Raw genomic sequence first — 21,320 nt, forward strand, 5'->3', positions numbered from 1 at the left:
TTACCAAAGAAACATTTTGTATATGCAGTGCTGGCCAAGTTCACTTGGTTAACACAGGAAAATCATTCTAAGTTAGTATCTATCAAGTAGGGGCGACTAACAAAAAAATTTCTTGTTTTGGCATATTAAGTTCAATTGATTTGTTTATTAGTTCTAGCCGACTGAGAAGATGAATATTAATTATTCTAAGTTGTGTATTCTAGCCAACTTGACAATATGTAAGATATAAGTTTAAGGTCAAGTTGAGGATTTAGAATGTGTGAATGTGTAAAAGATAATTGAATGATGCTAAGATGAAGAAAATCAGAAGGATAAGCATAATATCCTTGTGGAGCTAAAAAGATATATTTGATAAAGAAGGATCAAGTATACAATCTAGAATTGAGATCTTTAATCATCAATTTAGTTGTATCTAAAATCAAGTCATCTGATTGTTACTCTCTAACCATTGTAGGAGTGATCTAAATCTTTTAATAGAGTTGTCTTAACAACTATTTGTAAATCCTCTAACAAGATGACATTTCTACTGAATCATTCAAAGATCTCTAACAAGGTCACTTCTAATAGGGTGATTAAATTGTTTAATAGGGTCACACCTGATAGTGTGTTTTGTAACCTTTAACAAGGTTGGTTTGTAATTAGGCTCACTTCGAAAGAGTGAAAATCAATAACTGGTTATAATTGGTGGTTTTTCCCAAATTGGGTTTCCAAGTTAAATCTTAGTGTCAAATGTATTCATTCTATTTATCTTATGTGTTTTCAACTAAGTTAAAATAATATTAATAATAGTTAACATCATAAGATTTTCATGTTAAGTATTTGCTGAACATTTTCAATATTTACCAAGTTACAACATTTTTGTGTGTTTGCTAAGCATCAACAAAATTTAGTTTTTAGAGTTTATTTTGTACTGACATCTAAGAGATTTGGGATTTATTTTGTAGTAACTAATTCACACCTCCCCTCTCATTTAATCCTCTTATATTTCCAATAATAACCAATATGCTCATCAACATTCAAATAACTATTAATCTAAGGCCAAATACCACACTCTTTCTTCTCAAACTACTTCATCTCAACCTTTACCTTCCTTTGATCAATGCATGCTTGAGCCTTTGGATGATGTTAATTATAGTTATAATATAAAAATGAATAAACATGATGATTCTATTCATAATTTAAATTCTATTAATCTTGATATGGAAGATACTCATGATGATGATTCCAATGCACATGTTAGTGAAAATATCGATATGGATTGTGATTTTGCTAACATGATTTCTATGTAGTGAACAATTTTTCCTAGTGAAGAGAAAAGTGACTCCCCCAAAAATCCTTGCAAAGAGTCATGTGTTTGGAAACATGAAGAGACTTGTATTTAGAAAGTGAAGAGACCTTCAGTTGTGATATGAAAAGTCTTTCAATTCTATATGCATAATATGTCTGTGCGTGTGTGCATTGATGTGCATGGACATTTGTGTGAGAGAGGTTGCTATGTGATATTGCATTTGTCACAACCCTTAGATAATGATTATGAAATTAAAATATTATAATATTTAATAAATAAGAATAATATATCAAGACTATAATCCAGCCCAAACATACATATAATAAATGTATTATAAGAAAACATTATCATTGTTAAGATAAAATATGATATAATGTTAAGATAGTCTATATTATTATGACATAAAATTAAAATATTATTAGCCATAATGATCATATGAACTAATAAATATTTTTATTAAATGAATCACACATTTGTTATCATCTAAAAAATCTAAATAACTATAATATTAAACAATAATATTCTTCAAGTATTAATCAATATTAATATATCAATTAATATTTAATAATATTAATCTACATTAAGAATAATGTTATTTCTACTAATGTTAATAATCAAATATATATCCTTGTCTAAATATAAATTATTATAATGGCTACAATGAAGAAAGAGTCAATTAAAAAATGAATATTATTAAAACATCACGATCTATAACTAAGCAACCACTATTTATATGTGTGGGTTGCTCCTAGGGTAAACTTTAAGAAAACCCCCTCTAGAAAAGAAAAAAAAATTCAAAAATCTTACATTATTTTTTAGAATAAAATATTTTCTATTATTTAATTGACAAATCTTACATTATTTAAATACTTTAAAAACTCAATTGTAAAAAATGTGGCAATTTTAAATATTTTTAAGAACTAAATTATTAGTCAAAATTATCTAAAATTACCCAATTGGAAAATATTAGCCACTAAAAATATTGTGTATGCACCATTTAAATAGGATGTACTATAATAATAGGTTCGCATGTAATCTTAAGAGGGGAAGAGGACCAAAAAACTAAGGTATGTAATCTATCCTCTCACAACTACATTGGAGTGAGACCCTTGAGAGAGTAACTATAGAAAACTTAGTGAAACCTTATAAATATCACTTGAATCAAGACAAGATTGACATCAATTGGGGAGAAAGAATAAGAATGAATAATATAGGGATCAATTAGGAATAATTACTATTATACTCAGAACATGATAAATGACAATCTAAGATAGGGGAATACACAAGTGAAACAATATTTTATCCAATGCTCAAATTAAGATTTATACCCAAATCTTTGGCTTAAAGCTCAAAACTATACGACAAATAAGATCATAGTCTATGATAAATAATAGCCAGATATTATTGTGAGAACTAGCTAAATTGGCCTAATATTATTTACATCTCAAGGGGCCCAACTTGGACTATTCTATGGCTATGAGTTTCTCTACTATTCTATTGTAGTAAGAGGTTCAACCTTAGGAGAATATTGTTATTTACCATCAACTAACTATTTTTGGAAATGGAATGACAAGAAAGTTACTAAGAGGGTGGGGGGAGGGGTGGGGTGAATTAGGAAATAATAACAATTCTCTTACTTAGATTACTTATTTACATTATCTAATCTACTTCCATGCATGAACATAAAAGTAATAAAGATATCAACACCCTAACACTTTGACAAAAGATATGGTAACCTAGAAACCCTCCAAGTAGAAGGTAAAATTTGGGTGGGGATAACACCCACAAGCTTCACTACTACAGTAATAAAGTTGGCATGTTAGGGATTACAATCTATCACTTCTAGTGATCTACTCTATTAGGAGTATGACGGACTATGAGGTTCACCTTGCAAAAGGATTTTAGAATAAAATGAAGTATCTACTCTATTAAGAGACTTAGTATAAGACTATTAGTTGCACCAAGTTAACAAATTTGATTGATGCGCCTACTAAGATGAATTAAAAAGATGATCTCTACAATGCAACTTGATTTTCTGAATAAGATCCTTCTAATAATATGATCACTTGAATGTGATGGATGAGTCTCTACTTTTCTCTTTATACCACCTTGTAGCTTGATTACATATTCTTCTCTATATTCACTTCTTGTCTCCAAGATAAATATATATCTTCTTATTTTATATAATTTTATGCTTCTTCCTTCTCACCTAGACAAATGAATTTGTCTTTCTTATATAAACTCCAAGAAATAACTTTATATCAAGTTGGATCCCACACTATATATCTTCCTAAGAACCAAAGATACCTTTAGGTCATCTTAAGTAATGATGCTCAAGAAATACAATACATTTTATCTTCTGGTGTCACTCAAGAAATATAGAGAGTTCAAGCAATGTTGAACCTCAGTTAGCACTAGATGCTTAGGTAAAACTATGGAGCTTGGGTGATATAGCTAGCTTGATTAAAATAGAGATATTGGTTAAATCTATGAACTTGGTTCACACATGAAGTTTGTTTCCACTGAACAACTTAGTTTATAATGTGAGCTTAGTTAGCACAGTAAACCTTCATCTACAACTTCTCTAAATTTGGATTTTTCAATTTTATTTTGTTTGACTAAATTATCTAATCTAAATCATTTCTCTATATATTTCCTCATATAAATACCATGTTTTTTGGAATTACAAGGGGAAAGAGTAAACTTCTAGGGTTTTGGGAGTGTGGGGGTGGGGGTGTGGGTTAGAGAGGTGAATCAACAGTTTAAACTTGGACCCATAAAACTTTCACCATTCATTCATCACATGCATTAATAAGTAAGCTAAAATAAAATGTAAAAAATATGCATCTAAAAAACATAACCATGTAAGCATTCACACACATAACACTAGATATGATTACCCAGAAACCCTCCAAGTGAGAATGTAAAACTAGGGTGATGATGAAACCCACAAATCTTCATTGCAATAGTAATAATGTGTATCCAATGAAGGTTTAAATGATTTTACCATGAATCATGGTCTACCCTATGAAAGGTCTTCCCTATTAAACGCTTACAAAGACTCTTAGGTCTCATCTTGTTAGAGGATTTCAACACACTCTTAGAAGTGTGATTGGTTAGAGGAATTCAACTTACAACTAAGACTACTTTTTTAATAGATTTAACTAAAATCACCTGTTAAAATGTCTCAGCATAGATCTTGTAGTTGGCACTTGCTTGCCTAATAACAGATCACTTCTACACAATATCTTATTGATCCTTCATGATCAGATGTCTCAATGCTAAATCCTTTGTTGTATCGTCTATTCTTCTCTATTCTTCTCTAACTAATTCTTTAATTTACTCTTTCATCATAACTTCTAAGTCACCTTGAATGCTCTACATGCAAACTATCTTGTTCACTCCTTCAATTCCTTCCACATTCACTCTCCTCTATCATAAAGATTTTAGGGCTTTTTCCTCCTTAAGAAGACTTAGGTGGCTTAGGGTTAGGTATGAATCTATGAGTAAGATTCATCCATTATTTTTCCTAAACCTTCCCCTTTTCTGATTGGTTGCATGTAATTGCATAGGGAATCCAAATATGAATTCATCCTTATCTACATAATATCAAAATATAATCTTAAGTTGGTTCAAAAATGGTTTACATAGTTGTTTGTGCCATTACAAACAAATATGTCAAAATTGTTTCACTTGACATATGAAGTCTCTAATTCTTGACATGCACTATTATTTATACTGTGACTCGGCACCTGCATTACTCAACATCCACTATTTACTCAGATTGTGAATCACTTGGCATGGTCTATTTTCTTAACACTTGAGTGACGCAGTACATGGGTGACTTGGTGCTCATTATCACTAGGCATGGTCTAATATTTACATGTGCTTAGCATGTATTACTAGTTCAACATGATCTAAATAAATGTCTTAAGTGTGTTGAAACTCACTTGTCAAAGTGAATCTATGAATCTAAGATCAATAATCTCCCCCTTTGACATGAGTGTCAAAAACACTTGAATATACAATATTATCTTTAATCTCTCGAGCAACATATCCATGACTTGGCTTATATACAAGACTTCAAAGTTTCAAAAGTGTACACTAACTTGTATACCTCAAAATTTTATAGCTCTCCCTAAGTTAATGTGTCTAATTTGTTTCCAAAATTTTTGCTCCCTTTGACTTCAATACACTATATCTAATACTTTTTCATCAGATATGCTCTATCTTAGCTGATATTTGTATCTATTTGCCCAGTTTCTCTCAAAAATGTATATCACCCCAATGATATAACTCTACTACTATGCTCCCCCTCTCTTATTTCTCCCCCTTTTGTTCATACTCCCCCATATTATATCCTCCTCTTTCTGAAACTTATGTCAAATGGGCTATACACTTATAGTGTGTTGATCCAAAAAAGGATTTATGAAAATCCATTATGATCTTGAGGGATGCATCCTAGTTATCACATGCAACATCCAATGATTTAATTTGGATTGAAAGCTTGACAAAAAGGTGCACTAGACCATCTAAAGTAGAAATATTGGGGTCTTTCTTCAATAAAGTCTTGGCATGGCCTAGCTCCTTATGTAGTATCTCCATGTGTGGGGTAACAGATGCCTTTATGCATGTCAATTTGGCTCTTATGCTAGCTTCATCTACTATCAATAAAACTAATTGACTTTTTGTTTGAAGAAGTGCCCTAAAGTGCTTCTCACTCTGGGCAAGATTTGTAGGTAGGCTGGCACCTAATATAGTAATTTTGTGTTTCGGACTTAGAATGTGACTTCTCGTCTCTTGAGTGAAGAGTGTAGGATCACATAGTTTTGTGTACAAAGAGAATATATTCTCAAGTACGTTCTTCACATCCTCAACCTTTCTTGCCAATGCAACTTATTGTAGTGCTATCTCATTAGATATTTTCTCATTTACCTTGCCTTGAATTTTTTTTTAGACCATTCTAAGAGATTTTCATTTGTACCAAGGTCTTCATTAGTGACACTTTCCACTCTATCTATTAGATTTTCTATTAGTGGCTTGGTTTCTTCAAGAGTCAGCAAGCTAAATGCATCTAAAAAGATGTCCTTGATATCTTATAGTGTTTGCTTTTGTCTAAGTTCTCTCCTAAGCATTTCTTGATGCTTTTTCCTTTCTAAGGCTTATTGCAAAATGTCTATTTGTTCCAATGTCATAGTATCATTGTCATACTTTGGAATAATAATGTCTTCATCAAGGCTGATATCTCCATAATGTATTACCTTTTCTACCTTTGATGAGCTTGGGCTTGGCATTGAAATCTATAATGGGGTAGCATTTGTGCTTGGCCTTTGAAGAGTTTTCGTAGAAGGAGTGGTAGATGCTGGTAAGGCTACTAGTGCTTTGATGGCCACTTGTTCCTTCACCTTTGGTTCTGTCTCTTTAGGCTTGCACTGATCTATCATTATGACTTGGCTTGCACCTTGTTCATGTGTTATAGCTATAGATGAATCTATCTATCCTATTTCATTTTGTTTTCCTATAGTGGTGTCTTTCTCTTCTGCTTTCTTCTCAACAATATCAATTTTAATAGTTTTATCAATTTTGGTGGATGTGTCTACTATTGTTTGGATTAAAGGTTGTACATTGGTAATTGAAGGGATTATGGAAGGTGGTTCTTTGGATGCACCTTCTTCCTTATAACATAAGTTATTGCCTTTTGTAGTTCTTCTACACTGACCAAATTAGGATTGCCACAAAGTTTAGCTTGGAGTATAGACTAATATAATATTTTCTTCAAATCTTCTATAGTAAGTGGATTGATGTTCTGAGCTGATGCATCAGGAACATGTTAGAAATGATTTAGAATAATATGGGGGTGGGGGGTGAATTAGTTATTCAAGGTTCAAATGTTCTAATAAAACTTTTTCACCAAGTAAAGTGAGCCCATTAAACTATTCATGCATCCAAGCTTAAACTTTCCTACTTAGCAAGTTACTAAAAATCAACATGCAAGAATAACACATGAAAGATCAACACATAACACAATGATTTACATGGAAACCCAATTTGGGAAAAACCACCAATAACATGCTACTCAACTCTCACTCTTCTGATGTGATGTCCTCTGAAAGGCCTACCCTATTAAAGGATTTAACCACCTTGTTAGAAGTGGGTCTAGTTAGAGGGATTTAGAACATTCACTTGGAATGCCACCCTATTAAAGGATTTACAAATGGTTATTGAACCAACCTAAGTCCATAGGATTTTACCCAAACTGATATAATTGTTAGAGAGTAACAACAAGGGCTTTTGACTTGATACAACTCACAACTTAACTTTCAGATTTTAGATCTCTGTTTAGCTCATAACATTGCCTAGCTCTCAGTCTCTTCAGCTTTGATAGCTTGTCCTCCTTTCAAGATTTGTCTCCTTGAGTCTCCATGCTCAAGATACCAATACAATCTCCTATAAGGCCACTTATCAAAGCATAGTCTCTGTTCTCTATTCTTCCTTCTCAATGCCTTCTTATTGATATGCTTCAAGAATTTCACAACTTGACACCCCAACAACTCTAGCTTCTTAGCATATGAATCTTTAAATAGAAGTTTGGAATATTTTTCCCTCTCAAATCTTCTTGCTTTTAATTTTAGTTCAAATAGATTAGGTAGGATTCAATGATTCTAACCCATATCTTGTTCCTTCTAGAAACATCATGAAGAATCCTTCTAAATTTTTCGAAAAATGTTTTACCTAAAATTATGTGCCCCTAGCTCATTATCCTTAACCTCCATCTAGTTCACAAAATTCAAGGTAACAAACTTGTCAACTCAAAATTGGCATTTTTTTGACTTTTCAAATAATGCAACACCTTGGCAGTATTGAAATTCTAGTGCTTGGTACATACTGTGTTACTCAGCACCAACTACATTTTATTGATGCTCGACACTTACTATGGATTGAATCAGCATCGACTAAGTTTTTATGATGCTCAACACCTATTACTTGCCCAACATATTGCTCAACACACACTAGATTTTGCATATGCTTGGCACTAACAGAAAATTTGCTCGGCATGAACTAGTTTTCTCAACACTCACTAATGAACTTAGTCAAGCTTTGTAGACAACCTTGTTACAACTTATTCTTCTAAAGTTTCTAAGTGTGGCCAACCTCTATTTCTTCAAGTATACTATCAATATAACATTTTATCATTGACTTAACTGATTCTTGCACTTCATTACAAAACTATAACTCGAACTTTCCCTTAGGTGCTTTTGTTACATCTTGTTGATAAAATCCTCTTCATCAATCAAATAAGTGATAGTACTTGGATCTTATAAGCAATTTTCATTCCAAAAAATAGTAGGTTTGACATCAGTGACAAAATAATGATTGAAACATTCTTTGTCAACAATCTCCCTCTTTGGCATTGATGGAAAACCAAAATAATCAACCAAGTTATCAAAATTCTAACTAGGTTAAAATAGTAAAACAAGTGCTAAAAAGAAATTTTGATACCATTTCTATCTCATCAACTTTCACATCTCTCTTGATCAAATCTTAATTTCTTTGCTTCTGCTTCTCCCTCTTAGCTATTGTTTCCTTTCTCTTTCCTTTCTGCTATTTCTTCTCCCTCTGCATGTCTGATTAGTTCCTAAATGACTCCGTCTTTTCTATAACTTACTACTTTGATCAATTTTTCTCCTCTTAACTACTATTTCTCCCTCTTGCATTTTTTCTTCCTTAGTTTATGCTTTTCTAGTATCAACTACCTCTCCTTTCGTCCATTTGATTCTTTAGATTTAATTAGTTTATGATATTTCTCCCTCTTTGACAACAATGCTAAAGACATATTATTTTAGCATCTTAACATGCAAGTGTAGCATTTGCAAGCAATCAATTTTTTTCCTCTGTCACCTTGCTTGTAACTTGTTTGGAATTTCAGCACTTTGGTTACTTTAGGCAAAAACCTAAAGTAAGTATCCTCTGCATCAATTTGTAGCAATTCAACAATCAACTCATTTGATGTAGGGCAGTCTTTTTATTGCTCAAACAACCTCGGATAGGGGTATCACCCCTAACTTATGTCTAAGATACTCAAATGCATCTTTAGGTAATGCTTTTGTAAAGATGTCACCAATTTGTTCCTTTGAGTTGACATATTCCATTCTTGCTTGTCTTGCACAATTTATCTTACATAGTGATAATTGCAATGTGCTTTATTTTGACATGCATCACAGGATTCTTAGATATGTTAATGTCACTTGTGATTCTTAGATAAAGTATCACAGGTTTAGTTATTTCTTCCTTCATACCTTGTAGTATATGTTTTATCCATACAATATTGGTGTAGTTGATAGGAACAACAACATACTCAACTTCTACTATGGATAGTGAGGTACAACTTTTCTTTTTGCTAGTCCAAGTGAGAAATCTTTTACTTAGGAAATGCGCTCCTCCACTGATGCTCTTTCTATCATCAATATTATCTCCCCAGTCTGTATCAGTGTATGCTTTCAACTCAAACTTTTTAATCCTATTGTAGTATAATCCAAATTCATCAGTTCCTTTTAAGTACCTCAATATTCTTTTTACTACCATCAGATGATTTTCTCTTGGATTTGCAAAAAATCTTGCCACTATTCCAACAACTAATGCAATGTTTGGTCTACTATGCACATCATACTGAAACTTTCCAATCATTGATCTATACATTATCTAATTTACTTTAGTTGATTCATCATTCTTGGATAACTTATGTCCTATTACTAATTGTGTACTAACTAGTTTTGAATCTTCTCACCAAAATGTCTTAAGTATCTCCTTGATATATTTTGATTAAGTCACAACTATTCCATGCTTTAGTTGATGTACTTGCAATCCAACAAAAAAATTGATTTTTCCAAACATTGACATCTCAAACTCATGTTTCATTTGATTAGCAAAATCTTTGCAAAGGGCATCTTTTCCTCCAAATATTATATCATCAACAAAGATTTTAGATATCAAAATGTCTTTACCTTTTTTCTACCTTGATATACAAGTTGTTTTTGTCATCTATTCTCTCAAATCCTATCTTCACAAGATATTTGTGTAGTCTCTCATACCATTTTGTAGGTGCTTGCTTCAAACCATAGAGTGTTTTATACAATTTACAAACCATATCCTTGTTGTTGTCATCAACAAAGCCCTCTAGTTGTTCTATGTAGACTTCCTCTTCTAGTATATCATTTAGAAAAGTAGACTTTACATCGATTTGGTAGACTTTAAAACCTTTGTAGGTAGCATATGCAAGTACTTTTCTCACTCCTTCCATTCTTGCAATAGGGGAAAATGTTTTCCCATAATGCAATCCTTCTTCTTGTGCATAGCCTTTGCAGACTAGTCTGGCCTTATTTCTTGTCATCTCACCATTCTCATCTAGCTTGTTCCTAAATACCCATTTTGTACCAATCACATTCTTATCAACTAGTCTTGGAACTAAGGTCCAGGTTTTGTTTTTCTCTATATGATCTATCTCTTCTTGCATAGCTTTATGTGAATTATAATCTTGCAGTGCATCTTTCACTATTTTGGGTTCAATCTTGCTCAGCAGACATGATTCATTCCTTAGTCTATTCCTTGTCATTGGTCTAGCTTCCTTGTCACTAATGATTTTTTCTATAGGGTGATGTCTTCTCACATACTTGGATAGTCCTAGTTCTGTCCTTCTTTCCATGTTTGATCTTTCAATTTTAGAGTCACTGTGCATATCTCTTTCAAATATTTTATCATCTCTCTCATGTATATTGATTTCAGAATTAGAAAGTGTATTTTCTTCATTTTGTAAGTCAACTTCTGAATGTAGTTCAATATTCACTAGCTGTGACTCGGTTGATACTAAAATTTGTTGTTGATTCCCAAGTTGATTGGCTACTTCTTCTTTAGTAGGCATTCCTTCATAGAAATATACAAAGGATCTGTACACTTCTGGTTTCTTGATTTCATCAACCTGAGCTTCTACATGCTCATCAAATTTTACATTTGCACTCTCCATAATCTTGTTAGTGTTAGTATTTAAACATTTATATGCCTTACTTCTAGTGGAGTATCCAAGGAATATGCCTTCATCACTTTTTGCATTAAACTTTCCATTTCTAGAATCTTTAAGAATATAGTATTTACAACCAAACACTTTGAAATTTTTTACATTCGGTGAGTGACCATACCATAATTCAAAAGGTGTTGCATTTGTACCTTTCTTTACTTGAACTTGATTTAGGGTATACACAGTAGTACTTACAGCTTCTCTCCAATACTTCAAAGCAACATTCTTCTCCATCATCAATGTTTTGGCATAGTCTATCACTAATCTATTCCTTCTTTTTGCAATGCCATTCTAAGGTGGATTTCTTAGTGCTGATGTTTGTCTTTTAATTCCTCTATCATTGCAAAATGTCTCAAAACTCTTTTGATGTGAACTCACCTCCTCTATCTGATCTTAGGCACTTCAGACTCTTTCTTGTTTCTTTCTCAAGCATGGCCAAATACCACTTAAACATTTGAAATGCATCAAATTTTTTCTTTAATAACATGGAAGTCATTATCCTTGAGTAATCATCCACAAACAACACTATGTATATGTCTCCTTGGTAGCTTTGTACTTCTATTGGGCCACATAGATTAGTATGCACTAACTCTTGTACTTCTTTGGAAGTGTAGGTTTTTCTTTTGAAACTTGACTTGGTCATCTTTCCTAGTTGACATTGTTTGTACATTGTATTTTCAAGCTTCTTCAGCTTAGGCAATCCTTTGAATTCATTTTGATGATGCTAATTAGATTATCAAAGTTGACATGACATAGCCTTTTATGCTATAATATACATCATCAAGTTTAACAATAAGACAGGTTGCATCTTCCATATCTAGGTAAAACAAATTACTCCTAGTTTGCTCTCTTTTTCCTATCAAGTTTCAATCAGTGTCATAGATTTTGACAAGTTTGTTTCCAAATTCTACTTTGCAACCTAAATTGCCTAATTGTGACACACTCAGAAAATTATAGTTCAATCCTTCAACATAATATACATTTTCACATGAAATTTTCTCTATAAGTTTAATTGAACCTTTTCCTTTGATTTGACATGGAGCATCATTTCTAAATCTAACACTATTTCCATCATACTGAGTAAAGGTAATAAAATTTCTTTTGTCTCCTATCATGTGATGTAAGCATCCATTGTCTATGATCCATTTGTCATTTTTTTTCACATAGGTTACCAATGTTGTTGCTTCATCTTCATGTAATTCATTCTTCATGGCTACATAGACTACCTCATCATCATTTTCATCCAATCCTCTTCTTCAACAATGTAGCACTTTTTTCTTTTGTCTTTCTAATCTCTGCTATCATCTTCTCTTCTATTTTTGTTCTTTTTTCCTTCTTTGTAGTTCTTTTTCTATGTGTATCTTTTTGCAATATGTCCTACTTCATTGCAATTAAAAAAAATGATAGGAAGCTTACCTTTGAATTTACCTTTGCCTCTATGAAATCTTCTAGCGAATAATGCTTCCAATTGTTCCCCATCTTATTCATCTGTGTTGTTGTCACTAGATGCATACTTTACCTATTTATTCTTCTTCTTCTTTTGGTTCACCTCCTTAGTTTCTTTTAGGTCTATAGTTATCAAAGTTGGACAACTCAAATGTAATGAGTCTTCCTACTATTCCTTCAAAGTTCAGCTGGTTTACTGGTACACACCTTAACTCTTGGATGACTAAACCTCTAACAACATAGATGGGGAGTAAGGTTCTTAAGTATTTTCTATTAACAATGTCATCTTCTAAATGACCATCCAAACTTCTTATTGCACTTACTACTTCTTTCATTCTAGAGGCATATTGAGCAACATTCTCACCTTCCTCCATTTTCATGTCATCAAACTTTCATCTGAGACTTTCTCTTTTTGGTCTTTGAACATTTTGATCTCTTTCATAGATATCATTCAAGGCTTTCCACATCTTGAATGCAGAGTCACATCCCTTGATGTCATCAAATTCATCATAATTTAGGGTGGATGCAATCTTTAGCATTGCCTAATTGTGCTCCTTCTTTTTCTTCATATCTTCTACAATGGGTATAGTTGGATCAACATGTTCTATTTCAATTGAGGTATGTGCATAGTCACTTATTGATCCAAGATGCATCTTCATTAGACTTTTCCATGTAGTGAAGTTATCTCTGATGAGCTTGGGAACTTCTCTCTTGGACATCTTTGATCTTCTTACTTCTAGTACCTTTAAACTAAATCAGCAGATGGCTCTGATACCAATTGTTAGAAATGCTTTAGAATAACTAAGAGGAGGGGTGAATCAGTTATTCAAGGTTCAAATATCCTAATAAAAAATTTTCACCAAGTAAAGTGAGCCCATTAAATTGTTCATGCATCCAAGCTTAAACTTTCCTACTTAGCAAGTTATTGAAAATCAACATGCAACAATAACACATGAAAGATCAACACATAACACAATGATTTATGTGGAAACCTAATTTGGAAAAAAACACCAATAACATACTACTCAATTCTCACTCTTTTGAAGTGATGCCCTCTGAAAGGTCTACCCTGTTAAAGGCTACAACACATTGTTGAATGTAACCTAGTTAAAAGATTTAACCACCTTGTTAGAAGTGGGCCTAGTTAGAGCACTTTAGAACATTCACTTGGAATGCTACCCTACTAAAGGATTTACAAATTACTATTAAAACAACCTAAGTCCATAGGATTTTACCCAAACTAATACAATTTTTAGGGAGTAACAACAATGGCTTTTGAATTGATACAACTCACAACATAACTTGTAGATTTCAAATCTCTATTTAGCTCATAACATTGCCTAGCTTTTAGTCTCATTAGCTCTAATAGCTTATCCTACTTTCAAGGTTTGTCTCCTTGAGTCATCGTGCTTGATATACCAGTACAATCTCCTATATGGCCACTTATCAAAGTAGAGTCTTTGTGCTCTATTCTTCCTTCTCAATGCCTTCTTTTTGATATGCTTCAACAACTTTGCAACTTGGCACCCCAATAACTCTAGCTTCTTGGCCTGTGACTCCTTAAATAGAAGTCTAGAATACTTTTCCCTCTTGAATCTTTCGGCTTTTAATTTTAGTTAGAATGGATTAGGTTGGATTCAATGAATCTACCCCATATCTTGTGCCTTCTAGAAACATCATGAAGAATTCTTCTAAATTCATCCAAAAATGGTTTACATAAAGTTATGTGCCTATGGCTGATTAGCCTTAACCTCCATTTGGCTCAAAAAATTCAAGGAAACAAACTTATCGACTCAAATTTGGAAAATCTTTGACTTTTCAAATAATGCAGTGACTTGACACTATTTAAATTCTAGTGCTTGGCATATACTATGTTACTAAGCACCAACTATCTTTTACTGATGCTCGACACCTACTATGGATTCACTCAGTATCCACTAAGTTTTTTTTGATGCTCGACACCTATTACTTTCTTAGTAGCTTAACTTGCTTAGCTCCTTCTGTATCACTTGACACACACTAGATTTTGCATTTCCTTGACACTAACTAAAAATCTACTCAGTATGAACTTGCTTGCTCAATACTCTCTAATGAATTTAGTCAAGCTTTGTAGACAACCTTGTTACAACTTGTTCTTCTAAAGTTTCTAAGTGTGGCCACCCTCTATTTCTTCAAGTATATTATCAATACATCATTTTATCATTGTCTTAACTGATCCTTGCACTTCATTACAAAACCATAACTCAACATTTCTCTTAGGTGCTTTTGTTACATCTTGTTCATCAAATCCTCTTCATCAATCAACGAAGTTATATTACTTGGATCTTATAAGAAATTTTCATTCCAACAAATAGCAGGTTTGACATTAGTGACAAAACAATGATTGAAAACATTCTTTATCAAAAATCTTCCTCTTTTCAAACAATCTTCTTTCTTTCAACAATGATCTTTTTAATTATATTTCCAATAGAAAATCATTTATAGTTATAGTCTTAGTAGTTGTGTCATGGGGGAGGGCTGACACATGATACTTGTGTTCCCTACACACTCTGTTCATCTTTCTGCTACTCAGTGTTGCCTTATCATTATCTTGCTTTTCTATTACTCCTCCAACTATATTATCATTTTCATCATTTTTATCATCATCCTTACCCTCTAAAGGGTTAGGTTCTCCTTTCTTCACAGTAGTCAACCCATAAATGAATCTCCATTTTTGTGTTGACTTCTTGATCACATCTTCAATGTTATTTGGAAGAATGTTAAAGGCTTTCTAGTTAGGTGTAAACCTAACTGTGTATTTCTTGATAGCCTTAGCAATTTTTCCCTTGTCAACTCTGGAATTACTTGTGCTAATGTTGTTTCTCTAATTTTTCTTTCCACATTCAGACAATAATGTCATTTTTGTTCAACAATATCATATAAACCTTTTGGTATTGAGTTGGCAAATTCTAGTGGAGTGTTCTTGAACTTTGGTATCATGTCATACAATGCCTCTTCCACTTGGTTTTTCTCTTCTTTGCCCAATTTATCAAAATCAATATGATTAAAAGTAGATAAATCACCATTGCTCTTGACATTTTCACATAATCTCTCAAGATCAGAGAGAGGATTATGACTTACCACCTTGAATTGGCTATTATCATCTAATTCTATCTTCTCTTCATCAGAATCTAGTTGAGCCACATATTTTCTTCTTGGTTTCTTTTTTTCTTTTCATCCTTATTTTATTTTCTTTATCTTTTCCTGGGCCTTCTAAATATTTGCACATGTCTTGGCTCTAGTGGTACATTTAGTAGCCTCTGGTTGACTAGGTTTTACAATTTTCTTTGCCTTTTCCATTAGTTGTGCCTTTTCCTTCCTTTTCTTTGACTTGGTGCTAGTAGGTGCTTGCTTGGTTTCTTCTCCCTCAACACATATAGTCTCCTCCTCTTCTTTATCTTTTCCCATGCCTTGAGTCAAAGCTAGAGGTTCTTGTGCTTGTGTTTGTTCTTCCTCTTCATCCTCTTCTTCTTCTTCCTTTATCTCCTCGTTACCATTTGCAAATTTTTCTTTTAACTTCTTTACCAACTTTTCCTTTTTCTTGATTTTGGAGCTAGTTTTCAATTCCATGGCAATCGTTTATTTCACCATCTAATAATTTCCAAAAACTTTAGTAGTCATGTCTACTTCCTTTTCTAGTAGAGCTATGATGGCTACTGAGGCTTCATCAACATTTATCTCATAGCCTAAGGGTCTCAACAATCATACCCTTGGTGTGGAAGCTTGTATAAATGTGAAGTCAACATCAACAAGAAGACATACATCATTATAGTATTTCTCTATTAAGGAAACTAGTATCTTCATCCTTTCCTTCATTGACTTCTTGAAATCTTCAAAGTAATTTGTCATTATAGATTCAAAGTTTTCTCCTAGTTTCTCAATGTACTCATTAATCTGCACTACAATTGATCTATTTGTCTTCCATCCTATAGTACCAAATGAGGGGAATATATTTAGTAAATAAAAGAATATACAAACTAATATAGAACCAAACTTGCATTGAGCAGTCTTGGTTTTCCTGATTGCTCCAAGATTCTCCACTAGTTGCTGTAATTTGAGTTTTGCTAGATCATATGTATGATTTTTCTTTACAATTTTGTAACGAACATCTACAACTATATAGGGTACACTTTTCAATCTACTATATTAGTAGAATTTGTGTGAGATTACCCTCATAGAAAATTTTAACAATGGATCAACAATTGCATCTATTGTCATGCCTTTCTTATTCCATTTTTCTCTAATGTTCTTTTCAATGACTTCCTGGGAATCACTCTAGAGTGTCTTTGGCTGAACTAGGGTAGGGCAGCTAGTAACCCTATGGATTATTCTCTTGGATATTAGGATAGGTCCTCCCTCTAAGCATAAAGAACATACATAGGAAACTTCTCATACTTTGCAACAACATGAAAAAATTAAAGATTTGTATTGAATTTATAATAACATCTTGCATCTTTATTCATGCTAATCTATACTTTTTAGTAATATCTCCTTTTGAAACTAATGATATAACCTTTAAATATCAGTCCCACATACCCCTTATTTTCTTAGTTTGATGAGCAGTGATCACTTGACCCATTGGGTGAAGTGATCCCTACTCCATTGATGTGTTGCAAACATCTTTCTTCTTTCATGTCTTGATTCTGATGTGTTCAACATTTTCCTTGCCCTTACCCTTATCAAATTCACAACTTGGTGCCTTTGACCTAGTTGGATAGTATTTATTGATGTGACTAGTCTTCAAATAGCTAAAACATGTAGTTTGACTTAGCCATCTTTTGTAATTGCCATTGAAGTGTGTCCTAATACACTTTTTAGGAATATGTTCATATTCTTGACAATAATGACAACTATATCTTGTAATATAATCTCAATTATAAGAGTTGCTATTGTATCTTACCTTTGTTGTCTTGTATGTTGACCACATGGATTTGGATCTGCATTCAAAAGCCCTATGGTCATTCTTTTGACAATTGTAGCAATATCCTTCAAATGTTTGTGTATGCATGGTTTTGGTTCTACATTCGTGTGTTTGATGACCTTGCTTGTTGCACTTATGACAATGAGTCATGTTCTTAGGCATGGCATTCTGAATTGTATTCTTGCACCTACACATATTAGTAGTATGTCCTTTCTTACCACAATTATAACAAGTAGGTTTGGAGTTCTTACCTTTGATGTTCCTTCCTTTTGCAACTTTGGATGATTCTCCTTCATTAGTGCTTATGTAGCCTAGTCTTGATGTATCATTGTTGGATCTAGGGGATCTCAATAGTTGTTCAAAGTATTTGATGGTTTCATTTGGTTTGGAAACTTTCAAAAATTCTTTTTCTCTCTTTAGGTCATTCTATAGTCTTTCATTCTACAACTTCAATGTGCTTATCTCAATGTCATTGACATTCAATTCATAGTTGGCATTCATTATTTGACTTAGAGTATCCAATTACATGTTGGAAATCTTGGTTAACTTTGTTGACTTCTCTTCCAATCTATTGGTCAAGATTCTTTTTTCTTCTTCAATTATGGCTTTTTTTCCCATAGCTTTCTTCTTTTGTTCAGTCACCTCACATAGTAGTATAGATTGTGATTCTTTCTCTAGCTTGAGATTTCTAATTTCTTCAGGTTGGACTCTATTCTTTTCCATTAGATCTACAACTGTTGCATCAAATTCATTAGAGTCACCATTTGCAAATAGCTTGGTAGTGTCTATCTCTTTGTATTGAGTGTCATTCTTCACAACAACAATCTCTTTCCTTCTCTTGAAGGAATTCTTTAGAGCTTCTCTTGCTTCATTCAATTGGTTTAGTACGTGATGTATTTCAATCTACTCATTCTCAATAGTTTTTCCTAACTTTTAGACTTCGATTGCAAGATCTTTTCCTCAAAGTTGTAAAACTTCTCTTTTAGAGAACCAACCTCTAATACCAATTTTTGGTATTACAAGGGGAAAGAGTAAACTTCTAGGGGGTAGGGGGGTGAATTAGTAGTTTAAACTTGGACCCATAAAACTTTCACCATTCATTCATCATGTGCATTAATAAGTAAGCTGAAATAACATGTAAAGAATATGCATCTAAAACACATAACCATGTAAGCATTCACACACACAACACCAGATATGATTACCTAGAAACCTTCCGAGTGAGAAGATAAAAATGGGGTGTGGATGACACCCAAAAATATTCACTACTATAGTAATAAAGTGTATTCAATGAAGGTTGCAATGATTTGACCATGAATCATGATCTACCTTATGAAAGATCTTCTCTAGTAAAGGCTTACAAAGACTATTAGATCTCACCTTGTTAGAGGATTTCAATACCTTGTTAGAAGTGTGCCTAGTTAGAGGACTTTGACTTACAACTAAGTAAGCACCTTGTTAAAGTATTTCATATAGCTTGTTAGGACTACTTTATTAAGATATTTAACTAAAATCACCTATTAATATATCTCAACATAGATCCTGCGGTTGGCACTTGTTTGCTTGATAATATATCACCTATACACAATATCTTATTGATCCTTCATGATCAGATGTCTCAATGATGTATCCTTTTCTCTATTCTCTATTCTTCTCTAACTAATTCTAAAATTCACTCTTTCATCATAACTTGTAAGTCAACTTGAATTCTCTGCATGCAAACTATCTTGTTCACTCCTTCAATTTCTTCCACATTCACTCTCTTATATCATAAAGAGTTTAGGGTGTCATCCTCCTTAAGAAGACTTAGGTGGCCTAGGGTTAGGTATGAATCTACATCTAATATTCATCCATTTTTCTACTTAAACCTTCCCTTTTTCTAATTGGTTGCATGTAATTGCATAGGGAATCCAAATATGGATTCATCCTTATCTCCATAATATCAAAATATAAGCTTCGGTTAGCTCAAAAATGGTTTTCATAGTTGTTTATGCCATTACAAACAAATATTTCAAAACTATTTCACTCATCATATAAAGTCTTTGATGCTCAACATGCACTATTATTTATACTATGACTCAGCACTTGCATTACTTGACATCCATTTTTTACTTGGTTCCTAAATCACTCGACATGGTCTTTTTGCTCAATACTTGAGAGGCTCAGCACATGATGACTCAACACACATTACCACTCAGCATGGTCTAATATTTACATGTTGTTCTTGACATGTATTACTAGTTTGGCATGAACTAAGTAAATGGCTTAAGTGTGTTGACACTCACTTGTCAAAATCAATTTGAGATCAACAATGTTTCCCCCTTTTTTGTTACAAATGCAAAAAAAATATACTTATAAAGTAATACCATAATATGTAAGGAAATCATTATGAAATTTCAAAACTAAAGACATAGTTTTATCCCAATTCTATTTTAGTAAATTCAAGGTGTGTAATTCAATCTAGAGTTCATCTAATAAATCTATCACAAGGCCTACAATAGAGAATTTGGTATCATGTACAAGTTTCTTTGCATGTGCTAGATGCTTCTACATCAAATCCATATGATGAAGTATCATACTATGGATGTCTATAATGGTTTCTCTTATTCTAGCATCCTCCCTAGATGACTCAACCTACAAATTCATCAAAAATTAGACCTTTACAAAATAATTTGAGCGGGTACTTGGGTCAAGCATTAACTAACTAACACTGCTCTTCAAATCTTCATCAATTTTTGTCAGTTTGTCTTTTATTTCTTTTATGAAAATTGATGTGTCACATAATTTTGTGAATAACAAGACAATATTCTTTACAACTTATTCAAATGTTCCAATCAAATTGGAAAATTCCACTTGGTTAAAGGATTTGATTGATGCAACTATCAGGATGAATTAACAAGATGATATCTACAATGCAACTTGATTTTCTAAATATGATCCTTTCAATAATCTAATCACCTAATTGTGATGGATAAGTCTCTATTTTTCTCTTTATAATACTTTGTATCTTGATTACATATTCTTCTCCATATTCACTTCTTGTCTTCAAGATAAACATATATATTCTTCTTTTATGCAACTACACTTCTTCCTTCTCACCTAGAGAAATGAATTTTTCTTTCTTATATAACATCTAGGAAATAAATTTATATCAAGTTAGCCCCCACAATATATATCTTCCTAAAAAACCAAATATACCTTTAGGTCAGCTTATGTAATAATGCTTAGGAAATGCAATGCATTTGATCTTCTACTCTCACTCAAGAAATATAGAGAGCTTGGGCAATGTTGTACCTTGGTTAGCACTTGATGCCTAGGGAACACTATGAAGCTCGGGTGATATAGCTAGCTTGGTCAACACAAAGAGCTCTATTAACTCTATAAAATTAGTTCACACATGAAGGCTATTTCCACTAAAAATACTAAACATCTCAATTTATACTATGAGCTTAGTTAGCTTAGTAAACCTTCATCTACTCAAGCTATACTAAAATATATTCCCTCATGAAAAGCTCAATTTTAGTATTAACAAACATTCCTAGATAGCTTAAGTGATT

The sequence above is a fragment of the Cupressus sempervirens genome, chromosome 7 (assembly GCF_028749045.1).
Source record: "Cupressus sempervirens isolate cs-2001-9-10 chromosome 7, ASM2874904v1, whole genome shotgun sequence".
NCBI classification, from domain to species: Eukaryota; Viridiplantae; Streptophyta; class Pinopsida; order Cupressales; family Cupressaceae; genus Cupressus; species Cupressus sempervirens.